Here is a 5,899-nt window from a genome sequence, read left to right on the forward strand (position 1 = left end):
AATAAAACTATTTTTAAAATAAAAATGTATGGAACTACAAAATTTGTAATTCAATTTGGTTATGACTCATAGAAAACTTGAACCAATAATGGTTAAGGAGGTTTTCATTTTTTTCCCCAAGATAAGAATTTCAGGGTTCCATGGCTTCAGTATGGTGGTAGGCTTCTTAAATTTTTGTTGTTGTTGTTCAATTGGTATTCGAGTTGGATTTCTTCCCTTAAGCCTCAGGAATATACCTCTACCTCCAGGAATCAAAAGTATGTCATAAGCATTTGAAAAAGAAAAGCAAATGAAAAAGAAGAGAAGCCTGTACCAGCTGACCTTATTTTAAAAGGCTTTTTCATTTCTGTGTAGCTCTTTGGCCAAAATTTGTCCTATGGCAATCTCTCTCAAAAGAGGGTCTGTGATATATAGTTTTCATTTTCTTTGTTTAGCTTTACACATTGCCTTTCCAAACTAAATTGAAGTTTTTATAGTTTCTATTATTAATGAAGAAGACTAGAATGGATATTGGATTGATATCTAGCAGTGTGTGCCAGAGGCATCAATAGTCCTTTTCATAAGTAGGTGTGGATACAAGAAAGAGAAAAGTTCTCAAGATCGGGAATAGTAAAACGTATGCAGCATAATTCCTGGAGAATAAACCCTGCATATTGTATCTCCCTACCTGCCTCAATCCTGATGGCAGCATTATGTGTAGGACCAGACAGAGGGAAAATGACTATCTGAGTTGGGGTTGAAGAAAGAGCAATGTCTCACGTAGCCTGATATATATGGAGGGTAAATGGAGTATCTCCATTCAAGTGAGTAGACAACAAAATCCTCCATATAGTAAATGCAATCTCCAAATCTTATTTTTTTAATATTTATTAATTTATTTTAGAAAGAGAAAGAAGAGAGGGCAATTGGCAGGGAGGAGCAGGGAGAGAGGAGGAGAAAGAATGTCAAGCAGACTCTCCACTGAGCAAGAGCAAGTTCAATCTCAGGACCTTGAAATCCCAACTGGAGCTGAAGCCAAGAGGCAGATGCCCATCTGACTAAGCCACCCAGACACCCCTCCCAATCTTATATTCTATTTAAAAAATGCCAAAATATCCACCAAATAAGCATACACTACATTTCCATACATTTCCATCCAGTTCTCAAAAGCCATATCAGAGATCTGAAGTGAAATATCATGTGAGAAGATGAGTAACATGAAAAAAAATCACCAAATGAATAGATAATATAGGTAGACAAGAAATCATGCATGCTAAAACTGAACCAGTATGCATTAGCCCTTTTCTATCTGTTGGTGAAGTGGGATATTTTCTCATTGGGTATTAAACCTTCTCTAAAGTCCTAAGAAACATGTTAAAATACATAAGGTATTCAATGTTAAAAGGTATTTTTTGAAACGTAAAAAAAAAAAAAAAAGAATTTTCATTATTAAAAAAGAATATAAATAGCTAATCAATGATACATTTATTGCCACCCTGAAATTATATAATTTATAACCTATTATTCTATTGAATTTAAGCCAATGCATTTGTAAAAGAATTACAAACGAGAGATTTTCTAAGGAATCATAAGTTATCCAAATTGGGCCAAGAAGTAGAAAACCTGAGTAACTCAATACTTGTAGAAAAAGTTGAAAAGATAATTAAGGATCTTACACTTGAGGTCCAGATTTTGTAGATGAAGTTTGCCAAGTATCATGGATAGTTCACTATTACATAAAATATTCCCCAATATTAAAACAAGATTTCTGTTCAGTCAGACAAGGTAAGTGGTCAATACATTTAAGCACTTTTAAAATATAAATGTGATCAGAATTAATCCTTAATTAATCTCACTTTCAGAAATAGCTGGAAGCAAAGTTAGGCAAAGCCAGAAGTAAAAATGTTCATTTCTACCTAAATGAACATGCATTTGTTGGAGTCTATTTAAGTCTAAAAGTGCAAATGGACTTCAAGACAAGTTTGAACCTAGTTCTGCGGGATAATAAGAGCTTCAAACTTATTTTCTCTTGAGCTGAAAAAATAGGTGTGAAAAGAAAATACACTTGTTTCCAGACTGAATTAGCTATAAAATCATTTATTCTTTTACTTACAGGTAATTAAAGATCGAAATTTCTGTACCTGATACCAGTTTGTAGTTGGGACAAATGATAACTGAAGTTTGCGAGTATTATTTATAACAAGTAGAGTCTAATAAGACAGAGTAAGTCAGTCAAGTGAATCATGTCACATTTGCTATAGCTAATAAAACTGTACTATCACAATGTTAAACACAGTGCATAAACCTAGTGGGGAGATTTCAACAGTGAATATTGTCAAATGTCAAAAATTTAAAACACAAAACATAATTAGCAGATAAAACATTGAATTTTTGAATGGATATCATATTAAAACGTTTGGTGCAGGGCAGCCTGGGTGGCTCAGTGGTTTAGCACCACCTTCAGCCCAGGGCCTGATCCTGGGGACCCGGGATCGAGTCCCACATTGGGCTCCCTGCATGGAGCCTGCTTCTCCCTCTGCCTGGGTCTCGGCCTCTCTGTGTGTCTCATGAATAAATAAATAAAATCTTAAAAAAAAAAAAAAATTTGGTGCAAATGCAAGTTTTCTTTTTCTAGAAGTAGAACCTAATGGCTGGTAAAATTGGTTCATTTTTCCAATTTTATAAAGATTTTGAAATCCTTTTCCAAATTGCTTTTACCAGTTAGCACTACAATCAGCAATGCAAAAGAAATGCTGTTTTCCCACATTGTGTCCAATGTCGGTATTACTAGACTTTTTGTAGGTGTGTATAATCGTTATGTGAAAATTAAATCAGCATTGTATCTGCTTTCATGTTTTAGAATACCTAATTACATGAGCAGTTTTATGAATATTTAATGTCAGCAAATATGAATTTTTTTGGTCAATTTGACTAGTTTTAAATTGGTTAGTAGATATTTTTACCATGTGAAAAATATTTTTGCAGGGCACCTGGGTGTCTTGGTTAAGTGTCTGCCTTTGGCTCAAGTCATGATCCCAAGGTCCTGGGATTGAGCCTTGCATCGGGCTCCCTGCTAGTGGAGAGTCTGCTTCACCCTCTCCCTCTGCCCGCTGCCCCTCCTCTTGTGCTCTCTCTACCATGCTCTCTCTCTCTCCCTCTCTCAAATAAATGAATAAAATCTTTAAAAAATATATTTTTTTCTATATTCTGAACATCAATCCTTTGTTGAATATTCCAGGTATAAATATATCTTCTCATATTGGCCCTTGTGTTTCAACTTAGTTTTCCATACATTTGATCTTACATATGCCTTTTAAAATTTGTTTTAAGGAAGGTTAGTTTGTCACTTTTCCTTTTCTTTCTTTCATTTTTTTTTCTTTTCGATAGACAAGCAAGCACATTTAATATTTAAAAATCTTACAAATAAAAAATAAAAGGGTGAATTCATCACAGGAATGAATAGGCAAGAACACAAAGAAAATTCACAAACTGCAGAAATGACTGCTTGAGAACTTTGTTTTATTTTTATTGTTTTTTGGTTGTAAAAATGTATGATGCGGAAGATATAAACAAAATTCACTTTTTTGTAAATGTAGGTTTTCTTTTTCTAGAAGTAGAACCTGATGGCTGGTAAAATTGGTTCATTTTCCAATTTTATAAAGATTTTGGGGATTGTTGTTATTCTCTTTTGATTTGAATAATAATCATCCCAAAAACGCATGAGGTGATATTTCATTGCGGTTTTGATTTGCATTTCCCTGATGAGTAGTGATTTTGAGCATTTTTTCATATATTTGCTGGATATTTGCATGTCTCATCACTCTTTATTTCTGCTTTTCAGTACTTCTAAAAAAAAAAAAAATCACCTAAGATGAATTCAGTTCTTCAGATGCTTCTTCTAACATTTTTTTCAGTTTTCCTCTTCCTAAGTAAGCTTTAAATACATTGAGAATTTGCTTTGCACATGGGGCACAATGGAGTTGTTATGAGTTAAAAAGTAAAGCACTCCATAAACTGTCAATATAGAGAAAGCACAACATTATATGTTAATAATTATAATGCAGATTTATACTCACAGAAATAAATATAAATAATTATTATTATTTAATTTAATTATTAAATAATAATTCATAAGATATGAGATTAAAGAAAAGCTGGCTGTCTATGTTAACTGAAAAAACAGGGAGAAGAGAGATACAAAAGTGAAGACAATTTTTATTGACTCTAGAACTCACATTTGTTTTCACATTTGTAAGAGTTCAGAAGTTAGGATGCATCGTACGATCCCTGGTAAGTATCCATTTATTTGGCAGTGTTTTCTCTTTCTTAATAGGACACAAAATATGGTTTGACTTAAAGTCAACGGCACCTTTAGATTTGATGAAACACTTTAATAAGATTTTCCATGAGCTGGAAAGAACACAGATATTCACATTAATGGGACCCACTGACTGCTGAATAGGTCCAATGATCAAGGACTTCCAGTTACATTATGGCAAAATATCAGAGACCCAAAAATGAAACGACAATCTTCTCGGATACCAGGGATAAAATCAAAGAAAAGGTAGAAAATTATACTAACATAATTTTCATCAATAACCCTGGAAGATAGTAAATTAACATTTTCCAAGTTATAACAAAATCATAATTTTGGACAGAGGGAAGACCATGTGAAGACACAACATGATGGCAGCCATCCATAAGCCAAGACAAGAAGACTCAAGAAAAATCAGTCCTGCTGGCACCTTGATCTCAGCCTCCAGATCTGTGAAAAAAACAAAAAACAAAAAAAGAACAAAAAAACAAACAAACAAAAAAAATGTCGGTTGTTTAAACCACCCAATCTCTGGTATTTGTGACAGCAATCCAGGCAGACTAAGGCAGACTTTGATACAGAGAAGTGGGGTTCTGCTGTAACAAACACCTAAAACTATGAAAATGGCTTTGAAACTGGGTGATGGGTAGAGACTGGAGGAATTTTGAGGTGTGTTTGAGAAAAAGCCTTGATTGCCTGGAAGGGAATGTTGGTAGCAATATGGATGGTAAAGGTGATTCTGTGGAGTATCAGAAAGAAAAGGAGAACTGTGGAGAAAACTTCCATCTTGCTGGAGAGTACGTAAGTAGTCCTGAAGAGAATCTTGGTAGAAATATGGATGCTGAAGACCATTCTGATGAGCTTTCAGACAGAAATGAGAACAGGTTATTGAAAACTGGAGGGAAAAAAAAAAAAAAAGAAAAGAAAAGAAAACTGGAGAGAAAGCGATCCTTCACACATGGTGCCCAAGAACTTGGATGAACCATATTCCAGTGTTTGGGGGATGGTAGGATTCAGGAGTGACGAAACCTATAGTTAACAGAGATTTCTAAGCAAAGCGTTGGTCTGTGGCCTGGTTTCTCCTCACTGCTTTTAGTAAAATGTGAGAGACGAATTGAAGAAAATTATTAAGCAAAAAGAAACCAGAACTGGGAGATTTAGAGAACAGGTCAGCCTACCTGTATGGCAAAAAAAAAGTGAGTGTTCTAAAGTGAACACCCACGGACTCTCACTGGATACGGAGACTATAGGATGATACAAGTGGAAACACTGCAGCTTTGACCAAAGGGGATAGAGACCAGAGAAGTGGAAGAAGGCGCCCCAACTCCTGGGATTCAGGACTGCACACGGGAGCTATTCAGCTGCAACCTTGCGGTATCCTTCACGAAGAGGGAAGCAAGACCTCAAGGATTCTCACATCTCAGCAAGGTTGTCTCCTCCTCTTCTTGAGAAGGTGGGGCTGCTTCTTGGGGCCAGGCAGTCTCCAGCCAGTGCCCATGGGACAAGGTGGTGACCATGGCAGAGGGGAATGCCCTGCTGCCCCAGTGAGCCCAGAAGGTATCTAACCCCAAGGGTTACACCGCTCACACCTGGGGGGTCACACCA

The sequence above is a fragment of the Canis lupus genome, chromosome 13 (genome assembly GCF_048164855.1).
Source record: "Canis lupus baileyi chromosome 13, mCanLup2.hap1, whole genome shotgun sequence".
Lineage (NCBI taxonomy): Eukaryota > Metazoa > Chordata > Mammalia > Carnivora > Canidae > Canis > Canis lupus.